The sequence below is a fragment of the Myotis daubentonii genome, chromosome 12 (assembly GCF_963259705.1).
Source record: "Myotis daubentonii chromosome 12, mMyoDau2.1, whole genome shotgun sequence".
Taxonomy (NCBI): Eukaryota; Metazoa; Chordata; class Mammalia; order Chiroptera; family Vespertilionidae; genus Myotis; species Myotis daubentonii.
The window spans coordinates 7,517,650-7,539,195 of NC_081851.1; the positions used below are offsets into that span (position 1 = coordinate 7,517,650).

General features: G+C 46.4%; 1 pseudogene; it reads left to right on the forward strand.

Annotated features, from left to right (window-relative positions):
• The first annotated feature begins 4,048 nt into the window (after nt 1-4,048).
• Nucleotides 4,049-5,184, forward strand: LOC132213741 (Krueppel-like factor 17; annotated as a pseudogene).
• Nucleotides 5,185-21,546: the final 16,362 nt, after the last annotated feature.

Below are 21,546 nucleotides of genomic sequence, written 5' to 3' on the forward strand. Positions count from 1 at the left end.
GGTTAATTTGCATATGTAGGCACAATGCAGGGAGGCGAAAGGGAAAGCAGGAAGAAGCCCCCTGCCACTGACAGTGATCGGAAACCCAGGGGGGAGCTAAGAGCTGGGGGGCAGGGCAAAGGCGGCCCTGGGGCCGCCTTTGCCCTGCCCCCTAGCCATGATCGGAGAATAAGGCGCCTTTGCCGCCCTGGCCAGTGATAGCAGGAAGTAGGGGTGGAGCCAGCGATGGGAGCTGGGCACGGTCAAAGCTGGCAGTCCCAGGAGCTAGGGGCCCCTTGCCTGGGCCTAAAGCAGAGCCCACGATCGCGGGGCCGCTGCAGCTGTGGGTCTCCGCTGCCTGGGCTGGATGCCTAGGCCAGAGGTATTAGGCCTGGGCAGGGGCGGAGCCTGCAACCGCGGGGAGCTGGGGGTCCCCTGCCCAGGCCTGACACCTCTGCCAGAGGCCTCAGGCCTGGTCAAGGGGCCGATCCGGTGATTGGTGATTGGAGGGTGATGAGGGTCAACTCCTCTGGCCAAGGCATCAGGCCTGGGTGGGGGGCTGAGCCGGGGATTGGGGGGATATGATGGTCCCCTTGCCCAGGCCTAAAGCCTGGGTCAGAGGCGTCAGGCTTGGGCGGGGGGTGGAGCAAGCGATCAGAGGGAGATGGGGGTCCCCTGCCCAGGCATGATTCCTGGGCCAGAGGCCTCAGGCCTGGGCGGGGGCCAGAGCCAGTGATCGGGGGGAGATGGGGGTCCCCTGTCCAAGCCTGACACCTCTGGCGGAGGCGTCAGGCCTGGGCAAGGGGCCGATCCTGCGATTGGAGGGTGATGGGGGTCAACGCCTGAGGGCTCCCAGTATGTGAGAGGGGGCAGGCTGGGCTGAGGGACATTCCCCGCCCCACACACACCCAGTGCACGAATTTCGTGCACCGGGCCCCTAGTATTATCTATAATAATAAAAGCATAATATGCTAATTAGACCAGACAGCCAAACGACCTTCTGGATGTCCTTCCAGATGAAGGTGGGGCTGCGAGGGCCTAGGCAAACCGTGGTGGCTGTGAGGGCTGAGCCCCTTGCATGAATTTCATGCATCGGGCCTCTAGTTTAACCATGAAAAAGAATGAAATCTTACCATTTGCAACAACATGAACATACCTCAAGGAAATTATGCTAAGTGAAATAAGTCAGACATAAAAAAAAAACTAATACCATATGGTCTTACTTATATGTAGAATCTAAAAAATAAAACATAAAAACAAGCTCATAGATATAGAAAACAGGTTGGGGATTGCCTGATGTGATGGGCGGCGGGGGGCGGGGGGGGAGGGTCTTAGGAGGAATTCAAAAGGTACAAACTTTTAGTCATGAAATAAAGAAGTCATGAGGGTGTAATGTACAGTATAGTATAGTGACTATAGTTAGTATCGATATTTCATATATGAAAGTTGCTAAGAGAATAAATCTTAAAAGAATCACAAGAAAAAAGTTTGTAACAATGTAAGGATTTTAACTAGACTTTTTGTGGTGATCAATTTTGCAATGTATACAGATCTACTTATATAAAAACCATGGATGGTGTTCATCACATCCAGAAGGACAGCTGCGACCAACCGGAAGGAAGTCAGTCCTACAGGGGTTGTCTTGGCATCAGCTGCGCCCTCCCCCAAGCTGTTTCCTGGAGTTGTTTCCGGCAAGGGCGGGGTTTGAGGCAGGAATCCGCTCTTGGATCACGGAGGCAGATCTTTCTAAAGTGTGCCGCACGCCAGCACGGCCAGGTGTGAACCTGAGTGGGGGCGGCTGAAAGGCTTAGAAAAGACAGACAAGAGAATGAAAGCTGGGTCTCAGTGGGACGCTGCTTCTCTGAGAGACAGCAACCACACCCACTGCCATGCCTTTATTTTATAGCAGATGCTACAAAGCAAAGTAAGAGCGTGACCAAGATATAACATTCTCCTGGGTTTCAATCCTACTCAACTACATGCACCTGAACTCTATCAAGCCTACATCACTCAGGCACGTGGGGCCACGTGTTCGGATCATAGGTTCAAGCTTACAACTACAGCTGTTGGCTATAATTGTGCTGGGAGGGCCCTGTCCTCCAAGCTGGGACTTGCATGTGGCAATGAGAGGACTGTGCCCTCTCATCAGTCCAAGGCTTGAACCTGTCCAAAACACTGTATAGGTTCCCCACAATAAAGCTTTAATTCTGTTTCTTTGTTACTAATGTTGTGGCCCCACCCCATAACAAAGAAACAATTTCCGGAGGATGAGGCCCAGGAATCGGGATTTTAAAAAGATTCCCAGGTGATTCTAATGTGCAGCCAAAGTTGAGAACCACTGCTATAGATAATATTAAACATATATCTAAACGTGCAATTCTTTGTCCAAAAAATGAGCATGTTCAAAAATTAAATGAAGAAAATTTGGATATATTCGATGGAGATTTTCACACATATTTGAGTGATGATTTCAATGATTCCACAGATAATGCTGAAAAGGAATATTTTCCCATCGAATTTCTTAGTAGTATTACTCCTTTGGGAATGCCGTGTCATAAATTAAAATTGAAAGTGGGTGAAATCATCATGCTATTGAGAAATCTCAATAGTAAATGGGGTCTTTGTAATGGTACCAGATTTATTATCAAAAGATTACGACCTAACATTATCAAAGCTGAAGTAATAACAGGATCTGCAGAGGGAGAGGCTGTTCTGATTCCAAGAATTAATTTTCCCCCATCTAACACTGGCCTCCCATTTAATCTTACCAGACTTGAGGCCCTGAACCCAACTGTCCCCTATACCTGGGCTCCTGAGCATTAAAGAGAAAAAGCCAACATGATATAGAAAAATGTTAGTTACATGCAAACAAGTGGTTAGAATAAGATGGAACTTGGAGACATTGTAGAAAATATGTCTACCTTTCATCTACCTTTCATCTAGTGCCAATATCCCACCTTTGTGTGGAAATTACAGAAAAATCGGTACAGCGGTCTGGTAGGGTTAAATTGATTCGACGACAGTTTCCTGTAATGCCAGCATTTGTAATGACTATTAATAAATCACAAGGACAAACTCTAGACAGAGTAGGCATATTTCTACCTGAACCCATTTTTGCATATGGTCAATTATATGTTGCTTTCTCTCGAGTTTGAAGAGCATGTGATATTACAGTTAAAGTTCTAAGTACTTCATCACAAGGGAAATTAGTCAAGCACTCTGAAAGTTTCATTGCTTGCATCACTGTTGTTTTTATATCATGTTTTTGTTGTTTCCATATCATGTTTTTGTCGTTTTTATATCATGCCTCTGTTGTTGTTATATCATTTTGTTACTGTTTATTTATTAATGAATTTATATATGACTTTCATATACATTTTACTAATTTCCTTTCATCTCTCACACTTCTATTATAGAGAAAGGGCAAATAGCAATATTAAAATATCTCTGCTAATTAATTCCCTTTTAAAAAATATATTTTATTGATTTTTTGCAGAGAGGAAGGGAGAGGGATAGAGAGTTTGAAACATCGATGAGAGAGAAACATCGATCAGCTGCCTCCTGCACACTCCCACTGAGGATGTGCCCGCAACCAAGGTACGTGCCCTTGACCAGAATCGAACCTGGGACCCTTGAGTCTGCAGGCCGATGCTCTATCCACTGAGCCAAACCGGTTAGGGCAATTAATTCCCTTTTAATGTGCATGAATATTGTGCACTGGGCTACTAGTATCAAATAATTATGTTGTATAACTTAAACTAATATAATGTTACATGTCAGTTATACCTCAATTTTTTTTATTTTTTTTTTATACCTCAATTTTTTAAAAGGTGAAAGAGATCACCATTGCAACCTTATGTATATAAGGTTAAAACATTTTTTAAAGCTCCAAGGATAAAGAGAAATTCCTAAAACTTCCAAAAGACTAAAACAGGAGAAATGGAGCACTGCGATTATGGCATGAAGGTGTGCGACAGGCGACCTGCGACGCCGAGCAGCGTGGCTCAGCTTGGCCCCGATGTGGTCCGGACTCGCACACAGCCCGGCGGTGCATGGATCCCAGGCGAAGATGGAGCGAGCGAACCCGTGGCCAGCAGCTCTGCACCAGGTGGCAGGGGATACTGAGAAGTCCATGTGCGTCTTGAACGTGGCTCCATCACCCAAAAGCAGTGGAGTGCAGCACCTCTTGGAACCGTGACTCATCAGGCATTCAACACCTCCTTCAGAGTCCACAGCTGGAGAGGATGCCCTTGGTTTCTGCTCAGGAGCCCAGGCAGAATGCAGATGAAATGGGGCCACAGTCCAGTGTGTTGCTGCCTGAGCGTAGTGTGAATTATTGCCTCCAAGTGACTCTCCCTCCTTCCTAAATGGTTTACTGTCAGAGAATGTCTCCCTCTCAACCAGGAATGATGATTTTCAACAGGTTCCAGATGATGTCCTTTGGAGAGCCCAGTATTCCAGGGATGGCCATGAACTTCAGTGGGAATCTGAGCATGCCCCGCAATGGGCCACCAGTCACAATGTCCCACATAAGAACACCAACAATGCATTATTCTGGCCACCCTACAGTACCTTCTAATAGATACTCCTTAACACCTGAAATGTTATCGCCTGCCACTGTGCCTTCTGCTGGGGGCCAGGCTGGGTTCCCCTCTTTGGCTCAGATGTTACCCCCTAGAGATCCCCACAACTGTGGAATGCCCCCAGATGGCTCCCCATCATTGCTGACTTTAGAATCCCAGGACTCTTTTGTTAGCCAGCCAGCCTCCCAGGAAGACCCCTTCCTACCCGAGCAGCCTATACCTGCGCCACAAAGAGGAGAGCAGAATTGCAGGGCCCCAGAAAGGGCTTACAGGAGCAGATCCCAGATTGCAAGGCCTTACTGCTGCAGTATGAGAACTGTGGGAAAGCTTACACCAAGCGCTCCCACCTCCTGAGTCACCAATGCAAACACAGAGGTGAGGCCCTATAAATGTGAATGGGAAGGTTGTATGTGGTCTTTCTTCCATTCTGATGAGCTTGGACAACATATGTGGATACACACCAGATACCGACCACATAGATGTGATCAGTGCGGCCGAGAGTTCATGAGATCTGACCATCTCAGGCAACACCAAAGGACTCATCTGTGGGTGCCAGGATCCTCCAATCCACAGGCCAGCGATGAAGAGAGAGCTGCGCCTCCTGCTCCTGGTCTTTAGGTCAACCTCCTCTTCACTTCATTTTGGCTTCTCCACTCAGATCCTGCTTGCCTCTGACCAGCTAGTCTCTTTAGTAGGTATAAGCTTATTTGCAGACCGAGAAAGATTGTGAGGCAGTGTTGAGTGAAGCCCATATGAGCTGGACCCCATCAGGGACTCTTCAAAAACTGTCTTGGATGCCCTTACCTCTTTGGGACCACCTACTGTTGCTGAGTTTAGCTACATGGAAAGATGAAGCAAAGTAGAGATTGGGAGCTTTACTAAAAAGCTCTTTATGTCACTCCCCAACTTAAAACTCTTCAGTGACTCTCCTTTGCCTGCTATAAAAAAATCCAAGATTCTTATCTTGGTCTTCCACAGTTTCCAGAGCCAGTCTATGTTCAAATCCTGAATATGCCGCTTACTAGCCATGAGACCTTGGCAAAGTTCTTCTAGTAAGTGAAAAAAATACTAGCGGACCATTTGGGACACATCTTATGTCTTGACTCAGATTCTGTCCAGAACTCACCAGACACATGCCCAGAGTTTGTCTCCTCCCACCACTTCCAGACTTGGATGGAATGCCTCACCACAGGGCATGGGATCTGGCATTTCAAGTAGCCACTAGCAACACAGAAGCCTGGGGGAGTTAATCCTCTTGGGTAACATTTGACTAATGGGAGTTGGGAGAGACCAAGGCAGATAAATTCCTTCTTCTTTCCTCCCTTCCCCAAATTGCTGCAAGACACTGTTTCTCTGAACAGTACAGCCAAGTGGGGAGATGTCCCAAGCAGCCAGTGAGCACACCCGCTGTGCTTCAAGGCTTTTCTTGAAGCAGGACCCACCTGCTAGCACCTTGCCTTGCCTCCCTTCTCCCCCGCCTTGCTTTTCTCCCTCTCAGTGCCTTGGGTTTACACCATCCAAATAAAGTATTAGTACTTCATTCTTGTTTTAGGGATGTCTGACTGCCAGCTTAGGCCCAATCCCCTGGGGAGCAGGTCTAAGTCGTCAGTCGGACATCCCCCGAGGGGTCCTGGACTGCGATAGGGTGCAGGCCTGGTGGAGGGACCCCCCAAGTGCACAAATTTTTGTGCACTAGGCCTCTAGTTACTACATAAAGAATTTATACAAGTCAACACCAAGAAAACAAATAATCCAATTAAAAAATGGGAAAGGACCTAAGTAGACACTTCTCCAAAGACGACATGTAGATGGCCAGGAGACATATGAAAAGATGCTCAATGTCACTAATCATCAGTGAGATGCAAATTTAAACCATAATGAGGTATCACCTCACACCTGTCAGAATGGCTATCATCAAGAAATCAACAAACAACAAGTCCTGGTGAGGATGTGGAGGAAAGGGAATGCAGACTGGTGCAGCCATTATGGAAAATGTATTCCTCAAAAAATTAAATACGGAACTCCCATTTGATTCAGTGATCCAACTTTTAGGAATATATCCTAAGAATCCCAAAACACCAATCACAAAGAATGTATGCATCCCTATGTTCATGGCAGTGCAATGTACAATAGCTAAGATTTAGAAACAGCCCAAGTGCCCATCAGTAGGTGAATGGATAAAAAAGCCGTGGTACATTTACACAATGGAATACAATGGAATACTATGCAGCAGTAAAAAAGACACTTACCATTTGTGACAGCATAGATGGTCCTGAAGAGTATTATGCTGAATGAAATAAGGCAGTCAGAGAAAGACAAATACCATATGATTTCACTTATATACGTGGAATCTAAAGAACAATATAAACAAACACACAAAACAACTGGCTCATAGATTCAGAGAACAGAGTAATGGTTGCCAGAGGGGTGAGAAGTTGGTGGTCTGAGAGAACAAGGTGAAGGGGTTAGCAGAAAAAAAAGGAAAGAAAGAAGAAAAACAGACAGAGACAACAGTCTGATGATTGCCAGAGGTAACGGGGGCGGGGAAGGTGGAAGAGGGCAAAGGGGGGATGCATGGTGGCAGAAAGTGACTTGACTGGTGGTGAGCACAAGATGCAGGTGCAGATGACGTGTTATAGAGTCGTCCAATTGACCCCTGTGTGGTTTTATTAACTAATGTCGCCTCAATAAAGTTTTTTAAAGAGATAGTTGAAAAAATTTTAAAAAAGTTTATTTGGCACATGGACAAAATCAATAAATGACAGCTATTGCTGTCATCATCATTTTTGTTATTTTCAATATATGGATATATTAGAAAAATAATAAAATAAATTATTCCTAACATTGAATATTTGGGATTATTTTTATTTAATTTTTAAAATGGATTTAGATAAATATACAGCTAATTTGGATAACTTGATTCGGTTAGTCATCCCATACAGTGCTTTTAAAAGTACATACTTTCTTATCGCCCTTATATTTAATTTGCTTGGACATTTTGTCTAATTTAGAAGGTAATTATAATGTATTGTACACTTAAAATTTATTAAGAGGATAGATCACATGTTAAGTATTCTTATCACAATACATTTTTCAAATTTAAATTCTTTATTGTTGAAAGTATTACATATGTTTCCTTTTTTTCCCCCATTGACCTCTCCCCGGCCCCTCCCGGCCCCCAGCACATGCCCTCGCCCCCTACTATCTGTGTCCATTCATTATGCTTATATGCATGCATACAAGTCCTTTAGTTGATCTCTTACACACCCCATCTGCATGCCCTCCTCCATCGCCTTCCCTCTGAGGTTTGGCAGTCTGTTCTATGCTTCTCTGTTTCTGGATTTATTTTTGTTCATTAGTTTATGTTGTTCATTATATTCCACAAACGAGTGAGATCATATTATATTTATCTTTCTCTGACTAGCTTATTTCGCTTAGCATGCTGCTCTCCAGTTCCATACATGCTGTTGCAAATGGTAAGAGTTCCTTCTTTTTTTACAGCAGCATAGTATTCCATTGTGTAGATGTACCATGGTTTTCTAATCCACTCATCTGCTGATGGGCACTTAGGCTGTTTCCAAATCTTATCTATTGTAAATTGTGCTGCTATGAACATAGGGGTGCATATGTCCTTTCTGATGGGTGTTTCTGATTTCTTGGGATATATTCCTAGAAGTGGGATTCCTGGGTCAAATGGGAGTTCCGTTTTTAACTTTTTTTTAATTATTATTATTAGTTAAGGTATTACAAATGTGTCCTCATCCCCCCCATTAACCCCCAACCTCCCCCCCACACACAAACTCATGCTCCCATCCCCCTGTTGTCCATGTCCATTGGTTTGGCTTATATACATGTATACAAGTCCTTCGGTTGATCTCTTCCCCTTACCCCCGCCCTCCCCTACTTTCCTTCTGGGGATTGATAGCCTGATCGCTGTTTCTCAGTCTTTGGGTCTGTCCCTTTTCATCAGTCTATGTTGTTCTCTATAATCCACAAATGAGTGAGATCATGTGGTATTTATCTTTCTTTGACTGGCTTATTTCACTTAGCATAATGCTCTCCAGTTCCATCCATGCTGTTGCAAAAGGCAAGAGTTCCTTTTTTTTTTTTTTTACCGCAGCATAGTATTCCATTGTGTATATGTACCACAGTTTTCTAATCCACTCATCTGCTGATGGGTACCTAGGCTGTTTCCAAATCTTAGCTATGGTGAATTGTGCTGCTATGAACATAGGGGTGCATATGTCCTTTCTGTTGGGTGTTTCTGATTTCTTGGGATATATTCCTAGAAGTGGGATTCCTGGGTCAAATGGGAGTTCCGTTTTTAACTTTTTGAGGAAACTCCATACTGTTTTCCATAGTGGCTGCACCAGTCTGCATTCCCACCAGCAGTGTTAACTAAGGAGGTAAAATGCCTGTATAGTGGTGCCTTGACTTAGGAGTTTAATTCATTTTGTGATGGAGCTCATAACTCAAATTACTCATATGTCAAATAAATTGTGAACGAGTGAGACACGTGATGCTGGGCTGATGTTGTGGCGTTCACTGTGACGTTTGCTGCGCCAACTAGCGGTGGGGTATCTGAAGCTGGCTCGTAACCTGAATTTTAGCTCACAACTCAAAGCAAAAAATCAGCCGAGAGATGGCTCGTATCTCGAAAAACTCGTTAGTCGGGACACTCGTAAGTCAAGGCCCCACTGTACTAAGAAAACTACAGGCTGTTGAAAAAAGAGAAAGTGGAAGAATATACTGTATTAATGGGTTGGTAGAATCAACGTCATTAAAATGTCCATACTACCCAAGATAATCTACAGATTCAATGCAATCCCCATTAAGATACCAATGGCATATTTCACAGACCTAGAACAAACTCTCCAAAAATTTATATGGAATAAAAAAAGACCCTGAATAGCTGCAGCAATCCTGAGAAAGAAGAACAAAGTTAGAAGGATCACAACAGGTTTTAAAAAAATAAACAAATAAAATGAAAGCCCCGTGCTCGGAGGCCAGGCAGCAGTCCTCAGGCCGCACCCAGAGCAGCGTGGGCTGCCTGCAGGGGTCTCTTGCTGCTTGCAGCTGCCCCTGCCGTCCCAATGTGAGGGCGTAGCCCTGACCACACTGAGCACTTAAAAGGCAGCCTTTATAACAAAGGAACTGAATGTTTTATTTTATTTAAATTAAATACATTTAACTATCAATAACCACATGAGACTAGTGATCATGTATTGGACAGTGCAGGTTTTAACCTCCATCAGTCTCAGCCTACGCCTGCTGGGACCTCACTGGGCCAGCGAAGGGAGGAGAGTGGGTCATAAGTGTCAAGACTACACAGGGAAGCTGAAAAGGCTGCATTACTTTCCTTCCAATGCCAGACAGATTGCCACAAACTCGGGCCTAAAGCAGCACACACTTACTGTCTCTGTCCTGGGGCCAACAGCCCAAGCCAGCCCCAGGCAGCAGTGAAGGTGTGGGCAGCACTGGCTCCTAGAGGCTGTCGGGAAAAATCCATGAAGCAGCCTCCATTCTTTGGTTCATGGTCCCTTCCCTCCAACATTAAAGCCAACAGCTTAGCATCTTCCACATTTCTGACCTCTGCTGCTGTCGTCACAGCCCCTTCTCTGCCTGACCTTTCGCCTCCCTCTGGTAGGGCACTTGTGACATTGGGGTCTGCTGGGTGATCCAGGAAAACCTCATCGCCAATTCCTTAATTTAACCCCTCCTGCAAATCCTCTTTTGCCACGTCAGGTAGCAGCCACAGGTTCTGGGAATTGGGACGCTGACGTCTTTGGAGGGCCGTCATTGAGCCTACCGGTGAGGGTTACCGCCATTTTCCAGGATGCTAAGAGCTGGGCTGATGGCATCACCCCAGTAAGCTGGCTGGAGGTGTGCTCAGCACCGGTTTGTGTGCGGCAATTCTCCCCTTCAGGCATGTGGGGTTCAGTTCCTGATAGAGGGAGCAGAGTCCAAGCTCCCTGGGTTCAGGCTACCAGGTCGGGCAGGGTATCAGGCCACTGCCCACACCACTGGGGGCGGAGACAGAGGCTCAGCTTGGGGCTGCAGCCTGGGGAGATGGGGGATTCACAGCGGGGAGTAGGGTGGGAAAGTGGGGGTATGGGTGGGTAGGAGCCTGCACATTATCTTCTGGACGTTGGAGAGGTATTGACTGTTTTTGAGCCAGGAAGTTATATAAACAGTTCAATGTTTAAAGAAGATTAAGCTGGCAGTTGTGAGCAAGCGGGCCAGGGTGAGGGGTGGGAAACTAGTGAATAAACACAGGCATGTGATGTAATGATTAGTTTCAGAGGGAGCAGTGGGAATGGGGAGAGAACAAAATATGTGCAAGAAACATCCTGTCAAACAGAAAATGCACTAAAAATACCACTGCTGAGCTAAATCAAAAATGGCAGCAGCATGGTAAATCATTTTGAAAAAATTATTTCTGTTTCTATGGGTTTATATGCTCAAATAACTTGTGTAGTTGTACAGTCTGTTCTTAAATGGTTTTATTAATGCCTACAGCTGTCACCATACAATGTATATTACCAAGTATACATTGAAACCTTACTATAGTCATTGAAGTTTTTGATAAACACAGTCAATCACTCAGGTATTTGAAAAAACAAAATATTGCCGCTATTTAAATGCACACACATAGGACGCACATCTCAGGAGTGCTCCCCAGGGGTGGCGACAGGTAGACACATTGTCGCTGTAGGAAGTTTTGACATTTACTACTTTTCAGTTTAAAACAATGAGCCCTGCTTTAGTTTACCAGATGGCTCTCTAAGGCTTGCCTGCCATCTGGAATTTGTTTTGATGAATCCAAACATTAGGGATATGTTATCTTCCCAGCTAAATTTAACATTTAGCTCATTCGCCTGGCAACCTATGCATTTCTTTCATGTGCTAAAAAAGATAGCACTGTGCCTACAGCTTGCAGTCTAGTCCCCGGGTGTATCTGCCAAAAAGAAATCAACCTGCTCTCAGTAACCTGCAGAGCAGCTTCACGGGAGGAGCCCCAGGCAGGCTGGTGTCCCCGAGCAGGCAGAGGCGCCCCTGGGGGGCGGAGTGGGGGGGCGGGGGGAGGGGGGGCTCTCTGGCCAGGGAGGAATTTTGAGAAGCATCAGATCTCCGATTGCTCAATGTGCTCATTCGTGTCTCTAGACACCTAACGATGTCTGGGAGCATTTCTTTTTCCTTTTCTTTAGAGGATAATGTTTGAAGTTAAAGGCATACATTGGAAAGTCAGATCATTTTAAGCCTGTAACAAAAGCAGCAGCCCTCCTGCCAGCCTCCAACCTGTTCCACTTCAAGAGGATCCCATTTCCAGTTAGTTTATTTTCACTTTTTTTTTTTGCTGCTATATTTTTTAAATTACTTGATTTTGCTGTTACTCCTTTATTTTTCTTCATTGATATTAACCTTTGCCTCCCTTCTAGGGGAGAAAATAATTAGGCCTCATACATTAGTTACACTCTCCCTCCCAAGAGAAAGATCTGCCGTATAGACAGCATCCATATTTACTTTTACTATGAAATATTACTCAAAGCTTAGCTACGTGCTGTACTATAATTAACTACATTTTCTTTCCTGTTTAACCTTTTATTCTTCTTTTCCTTTCTCAGGGAATAACAGCCTTAAGTTAATTTTTCTGCTTAGGTTTTGAGGTGCCAATCATTCATTTCTCTCAGTTCTTATAACTGTCCCAGGCCTGCGGCTGCATGGCCAGCGGGCGTTCCCCAACCACCAGCATGGGGACACCTTTCTCCCCCTCATCTGGGTTAAATGCCTATTCCTAGGTCCCTCATTTTGGTAGAGCACAGCATTCCCTAAATTAAAAAAAAGAAAAGAGCCCTGGCCAGTGTGGCCTACTTGGTGGGAGCGCCGTTCTGTACACCTAAAGGTGGCTGGTTCGATTCCGGTCAGGGCACTTACCTAGGTTGTGGGTTCGATCCCTGTCGGGGTGATGTGGGAGGCAATCAATCGATGGTTCTCTCTCCCATTTTCTCTTTCTCTCCCCCCCTCTCTAAAGTTAATTAAAAGAAAAGAAAAGAAAAAAAAGAAAAGAAAAGAAAAGAAAAGAAAAGAAAAGAAAAGAAAAGAAAAGAAAAGAGGAGAAAAAAGAAACATGGGAGGGCAAAAGGTACAATTAAGTTTTAGAAGTTTCATTCTGGCCTCAGCCTCTGCTGATGTGTGGTAGAAGTTTGGTTTTGGAAGACTTTCCCCTAGAATTTTAAAGGTGTACAGCCATTGTCTTCTGGTTTGGAGGTCACTTATGAGTAGCCTGATCTACTTTTAGAAGGATGTTAGAGACAAGTGAGGCAGCTTTAGGGAAGGGCCCATGGGAGAGGAATGCGCAATGGGCAGACAGCTCCAAGCTGCCAGATGATTTATAAGAATGGTACAAGATAAGAGAAAAAAGGGGGGGGGGCACCAGGTGAGCTTTGAAACTTTGAAACTGATACCATGCAGGGAAAAAGGGGAAAGTAGGCAATTGGGAAAGCACGGGGGACATAAAATAATGAAGGGTCCAATTAGAAAGTGGAATGAACAGACAAAGAAACTATGAGCATTTATAAACCCGCAGACAAAGAGACTCACTGGACTAGGTTTTTCCCATCTTAGAGGGAGAGAGAGCAGGTGTTTTCCAGTTGGGGACCCCTCCCAAGGGGGTTCCCCTTGGAAGACCCCTCCCCAGTGGGAGTTTGTGTATGCTTGCAATAAACTTCCACACTTTTGCTTAAAATCTTTTAGTTCATGAATTTTATTCTTCAAACTTCAGAGGACAAGAACCTGCAAAGAGAGTCCGAGCTTGCCATTCGGGGTATCACTGTGACTCCCTGTCTTTCCCTAAAGCTTTTTGTTCTTTCTCTCTTCCTCTTATTTTATTAATCACTAGAGGCCCAGTGCACGAATTTGTGCATGGGTGGGGTCCAGCTGGCCCTGCCCCTGATTGGGGTGGGAGGGGCCTATTCGAGGTAGGGCCTACTGGGGAGGGGTAGTGGGAGGTTGGGGGTGGGGGGGCGGTCGGGCCCCATTGGGCCAGTTGGCCACCACAGTGCACATCATAGCGACCAGTTGTTCCATCGTTCAGGTCACTTGGCTTTTATATATATAGAGGTCTTTAAGACATTCTATTTGTCCTCCTGTTTGTTCTTTTGCTCAGGGTACTTGGTGAACCCTCTCCCTCTACAGGAAATTGCTCCAGGTTTATGTCCTCTCCTTGCTTGAATTCCCTTCCAGATATTGGATCAATTTTTACTCCTCAATATTCAAAAACCATTTCCAATTCTTTTTTTTTCTTTCATAGTAATTATTTTATTAAAATCTCCAGTAAAAAGGCAAAAATGGAATAGATTAAAAAATACCCAACTATATGCTGTCTGCTCACTTTATTTTTTTTTATTGTTTATTTTTTAATATATTTTTTATTGATTAAGATATTACATATGTGTCCTTATCCCCACGTTACCCCCCCGCTCATGCCCTCACCACCCCCGTTGTCCGTGTCCATTGGTTAGGCCTATATGCTTGCATATAAGTCCTTTGATTGATCTTTCCCCTTTACCCCCACCCTCCCCTACCTTCCCTCCAAGGCCCGACAGTCCAATCAATGCCTCTCCGTCTCTGGATCAGTCCTTGTTCATCAGTTTATGTTGTTCATTATATTCCACAAATGAGTGAGATTATGTGGTATTTATCTGCTCTCCAGTTCAATCCATGCTGTGGCAAATGGTAAGAGTTCCTTTTTCTTCTTCCTCTTCTTACAGAATACCTTTCAGCATTTCATATAATACTGGTTTGGTGGTGATGAACTCCTTTAGATTTTTCTTATCTGTGAAGCTCTTTATCTGACCTTCAATTCTGAATGATAGCTTTGCTGGATAAAGTAATCTTGGTTGCAGGTTCTTGCTATTCATCACTTTGAATATTCCTTGCCACTCTCTTCTGGCCTGCATGGTTTCTGTTGAGAAATCAGCTGACAGTCGTATGGGTACTCCCTTGTAGGTACAGTTACCTGTCTTTCTCTTGCTGCTTTTAAGATTCTCTCTTTGTCTTTTGCCCTTGGCATTTTAATTATGATGTGTCTTGTGGTCCTCTTGGGTTCCTTTTGTTTGGGGTTCTCTGCACTTCCTGGACTTGCAAGTCTATTTCTTTGACCAGGTAGGGGAAGTTTTCTGTCCTTATTTCTTCAAATAGGTTTTCAATATCTTGCCCTCTCTCTTCTTCTGGTACCCCTATAATTCTGATGTTGGTACGCTTGAAGTTGTCCCAGAGGCTCCTTACACTATCTTCATATTTTGGGGATCTTTTTTCTTTTTTCTTTTTCAGTTGGGTATTTTTTGTTTCTTTGTATTTCAAATCTTTGACTTGATTCTTGGGATCCTCTTGTCTGCTGTAAGATCTCTGTATATTATTCTTTATTTCAGTCAGTGTATGCTTAATTTCTAGTTGGTCTTTTTTCATATCCTCCAGGGTCTCACTAAATTTATCGGTGGTTTCCATAAAATTCTTGAAAAACCTTAAAAGTGTGGTTTTGAACTCTATATCCAGTCATTTGCTTTCCTCCATTTCTGTCATTAGTTTCTGTACCTGTTTCTTTGTCTCCACATTTTTTATGCTTCCCTGTGTTGGTAGAGTGGTTTTGTGTGCTAGGTGTCCTGTAGGGCCCAGTGGCTCAGTCTCCCCAGTTACCTGAGGTGGACACTCTTGGTGCACCCCCTTGTGGGCTTTGTGCACAGTCTTGTTGTAGTTATGCCTTGATTGTTGTAGGATCACTGGGAGGAATTGACCTCCAGGCCAATTGGCAGTGAGAATCAGCTGTGTCTGCAGTGGGAGAACTTCTGTGCTGAAGACACCCTTCTGGGGCAAGACTTGCTTCAGTGGGGCTTTGGTGCTCACTGAGTCTGCCCCCTGAGTGTGTCCCTTATGGATCTGTGGAGTTGTAATCTGGATGGTCCCCCTCTGACCACTGGGTACACTGGCTCTTGGATCTAAGGAGGTGCTAATTTAGCCTCGGCCTGAGGTTACCCGGCAGGAGCTATGAAGAGAACTGCAGATTCCTCTTCTTTTTTTGGATATTGGAGGTGCCCTGATGAGGCCCAACTGTGAAGCAATGCAAGCTGCTGTGGGGCCTTGGGCCTTCTCTTGGAGGTTCTGGGTCTGTCTGGCCCAGCTGCAATTTTTTAGGTAATTTTCAGGTTGCAAAGGGCCGGGGCATTCATATGCAAAAGCCTCTGCCGAAGCCTGGGTGGGGCGGGGTCTCAGGGAATCATAGGGCGGAGCAAGCAGCTATGGGGGATCCTCAGCCCTGCCCTAAGGGGCCGCATGTCTCAGTGTCCAGGTAATTGCTGCAAGCACCTCTGAGGGAAAGCCGCCCTCAAGCTCTGAGTTCTTCCCGCTGCCAGACAGTCCAGTTTCTCCCCGTATGAGTCCTGGGTCCCCAGAGACTTCCCGGAACTGGAGTTCAGAGCAGTTGGGAGCTTGTGCCTCCCTCCCGATTCAAAAAGACAGCCGGGTCCTCAGGTGCCAGCCCCTTTCTGAGCGCGCGATTCTCCGTACCTCTGCACTTTACTTCCGCAGCTCCTCTGGCTCTCAGTGTGCTTTTCTTTCCTTCTAGTTGTAGAATTTCCACTCAGCCAGCCTTCCTGTAGTTCTCGATGATGTCTGTTTTGTCTTTTCGTTGTATTTTTGAAGTTGTTGTGGGAGGCAGCAATTTCCCGGTATTTACCTATGCCGCCATCTTAGTTTCTCCTCTCCAATTCTTTTTCTTTCTCTTTCTGTCCTATGCCAGGGATAGTTCTTGTCTTTCCAACCCTTTTATTGGATTCTACTTATCTGTTGTCATATCTTTAATTCCTAAGTACCCCCTTCTAAAAAATGTATTTTATAACCTCAAGTTCTTATCTCTTGGATGTAATGTTATTACTAATCTCTCTAGGCATGTTAATTATATCTGTTTTCTTTTCCTTTCTCTATTTCTTCCACATCTCACCCAGTCCCACGCTCCTTTGGTTTTAACACTTGTGGTCCAGGTTAGAAGTCTTTCTCAGATGTCTGGTGATCCACTTACAATGAAGAGTACAAATGCTGTGTGGGTAAGGTGGACTTCATTCTTTCGTGATGTGTTTTAGCTGTTTCACTGGGAAATCCCCAAATGTAAGTAGTTGGTGTCTTCTCCCAGGCAAGTTCTGCATGGTAGGCAGTCCCCATCCCTTCCTGGGCGACATCAGCAAGGCTGTCCACGGGCGTGGAGTCAGCTTGGTGAGGACTGAGATATGGCACTGTCCAAGTGTCCACATTCACACAATCCCCTCTTTTCAGTGTGGTTCCACCTTTCTCGCTGCCCCTGCTGCCCTGGAGGCCTGAGAGTGAACCTCTGCTTGGAGCCCAGCAGGATTGGGACTGCCTGGCTGCTCAGGGCAGAGAGGAAATGCACCCAGGAGTCTCCCCAAGAAGTTCTAGCTGTGAAGATGAACATCAGAACAGTGCTGGCCTGGAGGGCTGCAGTGTGGAGGTCAGCTGAGAGGGGTGGGGAGCAATTTCCGGGGAGAACAAAGATGTTCTGTATTTTGACTGGAGTGGTGATTACACAAGTGTAGACATTAGTCAAAAATCATTGAATTTATACTTGAGATCTGTGCATTTCACTGGATGTAAATCTTACCACAATACTTTTTTTTAACTAAAAAGGAGAAAATTAAATTAGGAAGATTTTCAAAACTTCTCCAAAATGCTCATGCTGCTTCTCCCTCAAACTTTAGAAGTACCAAGATTTAATTCTTGCTTTCTCTGGACCAGGGGACAGTCTTCCCTGTGGGATCCTGTGACCCGCCTCCACTGTTGTCTGATTTCTACTCCTTCCTCCAAGACCAGCGCCCTCTGCCCCGTGCCCTCTGCCCGGTGTAGGCTCCTGGCTGTCCCACCAGCCCCTCTCTCTCACATCAGTCATCTCTTTATGGCCTGTAATCATGAGTCATCTTCTGGCGTGAATGTCTGCTCTTCTGGAGGCGAGGCCCCTCTCTGCAGCCCTGGCTCCCTGGAAGCCCCTCTAGCGATGGGAGTGAAGGGTCAGGAAATGCTGGTTGGCCGAGAGGTGGAGGGAAGTGCTGCGTCCCAGCACTGGGAGCCAGGGGAGGACCCTCAGAGTGCGGTATGCCAACGCGGGCACGTGAACCCACTGAGTGTTAGTCTTCTCTCAAGTCCCAAAATCAGACATTCAATCCCACCGAACAAGGTCATTGGTGAGAATAATGATAGCATCTGTAGCCATAAATGTTGTTATTTTTATTGATGGATATTTTTAAGGGGGAAGTTTCTGAAATAAGGCCAGTGACCCCTAAGATTAGTACCACCCTTGCCTGAATGTGTCCAGCTTGGCTTACCTACCATCTCTCTTCCCAGTTTCCTGACATTGGAAAGGGATGACAGGAACAGAAAGGGGTGCAGGCGGCCACCCCATGGCCTCTGGTTCTCCCCAGAGTAGCAATGTGGAGAAGCTGCTCTGTCCTGGGCCACTGCACTCTTCATCTTACTTAGAACACTGACTCATGTCTCCAAACTGATCACTGAGTCCCCCTCTTTCTTTGCTGACCTTCTAGACCTCTACATGATGTATAACAATGGGGCGTTGTTTCATCATTTCTCTATCACAGCCCAGCGGATGCCATTACTGAGCCAGCTAGTGAAGGTTTTCTTTAAAAAGAGTCCCAAACACCTCATGAGCATCCGTCGGATGTAAAAATGGCCTCTTGCATGTCACCTCTAGGTCTCCTAAGGAAATCACTCCTTCCCGGGAGTGTGCACAGATTTAGGAAGTGCTGATCCTCAAAAAGGGCCTGTGGAATTGACCCAAGAAGTGAGGTCTTGAACTAAACAGAACAATAGTTAGGTGCAGCGCAGAGGTGATGATTTTGCTGACTTAAGTTTAGACTTTTGACTGGTTTGGTGATACTGAGACAGGGACTGCCCATAGTCTTGGGTCTTGCAGTTGCTTCTCTGCCATCACGGTGTCCTCGAGCACCGTGCGGTGGTGAAAGAACATTGGCTGGGCTTTGGGACAGGCATAACTGGGTTTACATCTTGGCTCTGCCGCTAACCAGCTGTGTGACCCCAGGCAAATTACCTAACTTTTCTGAGCCTCACTTTACTCACCTGCAATGTCAGCGTTAATGGGGCACTGTACAGCCTGGAGGTTATATAGGTTCTAGCACAGCATGGGACACAGGGAAGCAACTAGTGGCCATAATAATATGACAAAAGAATAAGTTCCACCATTTTAATTGGGATGACAACAAACCGACTGTTGGTGGCTCATTTGCACAAGCTTTGTCCAGGGAAGCCACATAGAGTACAAAGTCGTTCATGAGGAATCTACTTGTACTGTATAGAGGTGTGTAATGTAGAAACTTGCATTGTTATCATTGAACGCAGCTCCATACAGCTTAAGATTCATATCTGTGCCCTATTGGGTCCAGCCTGCTTCTCACACAAGAGGAAACTGCCTCTTAGCACTAAACTTAGAGGGTCACCTCCTTTCCCGGTTGGACCCTGCACAACCCCTGTAGGAAGAAGCAGGTGAGGTCTGCCCTCTGTGCAGCCCGGACTCCAGCTCCAGGTGGTGCTCAGGAACGCCCCTCGCTCTGATGGAGCCCCCAGGCCCCTGCAGTTGGCTCCTGTGACCTCAGGTCAGTCATCTTGCCTCCCCTGATCTGCTTCCTCCTCCTGAAACGCTCCGGTGGGGGCAGCCGGGTGATGCCAGGTGAGCAGCCTGAGAAGCACCGTGAACTCATGCACTCTGACCGGGCGCCTGGCGCCACAGGAGACGCAGTCACAGGAGGAAGAGCCTGCCAGCGGCTTTCTCTCTGGACTGCTGGCGTCCTCGGTGCTGTTGGCAAAAGCTCCCTCCCTTATTCTTGGCTGAAATCAAACCGCCCTTTCTTTCTCTGATGCTCATTTTGTCAGCAAGCTCTTCCCCCCGCTTTAAGGGCCCTGACCCATAATTGCCCAGCCTCACTCATCATTTTTGCCTGCTAGTCAGGAATTTAAAACTGGAAATGTTAGTCCTAATATACACTTGTCTAATTTCTGATCTTTCTGCAAACACTTTTGTATCCATCATTTGATCCTTGTAGCTACTGCCGGTGGTAAGATGCTTTTCTACAACTGACAGATATAGAAGCTGAGGTTTGGGTAGCTAATAGGTGATAGAACCTAGATTAAAACCTCTGTTCTCTGACACCTACTACTTTAAAAATCTTCAAAACCCACATTTTCATATTCTGCCAATATGCTTAGGGCTTAGGATATTTCTTTTTCATGTATAAAGTTTGACTATTGCAATAAGATAGCTCATCACAGTGGGGTGAGGAGTGAGAATTACCCTGGCTTCTCACAGTGCTGACTCCGGATCACGAATATTAGGAGCAGGGAGGGACTGTGGAGCCATCAGCCCCGCCTTGTACATTGATCAGGTGAGTACACAAGCCTCTATAAGAGTGTGCCTTGTATAGGGTTGCAGGTCAAGGCTGATCACTGCCAGCAGAACTCTGGGGAAGTGGGGAAGGAAAATGAACTTGTGGGACCGTGCACTTCAGCCAGCCCACGTGCCCACTCCCTCCCATGGGACACTAGCTCTGCAAGCACACCTGTCTGCTTGAGGACAGGTCACTCCCAGGACAGGGGATGAGCAAGGCTCCTCGCTGTCCTGAAGCTTCAAGACGGCTGCCTACAGAGGGGAGAGGAGCTGGACCGGAAAAGGCCGGCTCCAGCACCGCTGCTCCGAAGCGCAGCTGCTGGCAGCTCCCAGGTCACGGTGCCTCTCCGGCCAGGCTGCGTGGGCCGGGGGCTCTGCTCTGTAGAAGTCTGGCCAGGCCGCTGCCTCCTGCAGCCGTGCTTCACCGCGCACCCGCCTCTGTGCACTCAGGCCTCTCACTGGGCCCTGTGTGCACTGGGGACAGACCCACCGGCCTGTTCACCTCTGTGCTCCCTGCAGCCTCTGCTTCACCTGTGGGGAGAACTCACAAAACCTTAGCCTGGCCTGCGTGGCTCAGTGGTTGAGTACTGACCTATGAACCTGGAGGTCATGGTTCTATTCAGGTCAGCACATATGCCTTGGTGCCGGCTCCATCCCCAGCATGCAGCCGATCAATAATTCTCTCTCATCATTGATGTTTCTGTCTCTCTCTCCCTCTCTCTTCCTCTGTGACATCAATAAAAACATATTAAAAAAACAAACCTACCTGGCAGCATCGAGGAGGTGATTGAACTCACACTGCCATAGCACCTGACCCCAATCATGCAGCTAGAAATAGGATTTGCAAAAACGTGCCTCCACCAGACTGCAGACACCTAGAGGTTAAGGACCAGGTCATTCTTTTCTTTCTTTAATCCTCCCTGGGGGATATTTTTCCCCATTGATTTTTTTTTTTTTTAAGAGAGAGTGAAAGGAATGGGGGAGAGAAAGAGAGAGAAAAAGAGAGAGAAAGGGAGGGAGAGAGAGAGAAACACCATTGTGAATAGGACACATCGACTGGCTCTCTCCCACATGTGCCCTGACTTGGCCACTGATGGAACCTGCAACCAGCCAAGGTACATGCCCTTGACCGGGAATTGAACCAGGGCCCTTTGGTCTGAGGTCCAGCACTCTAACCAGTGAGCCAAACCTGCTAGGGCAGGTCATTCATTTTGGTGTCCCTGTGCCAGGGACAGTAACTGCTTAATGATAAACATCTGCAGGGCAGGAGGGAGAGAACTGCCCTGGCCATCCTCTGGTCCTGCCGCTCAGAGGCGGGCGCCTCCCAAACCAGGCCTGAGCATGCGCACTCAGGGGAGGCTGGGGGTGCCTTTGGGCCAGGACTCAGCACTGCCCCCAGAGCAAGGGGCCATCCTCCCCCGAGCTTCCTGCAACTGTGAGAACAAAGCAGAAAAGGAGGAATTAGCATCTTGGTTCGGGGGAGCGTTCTGCTCAGGGCCTGTCCTGGGC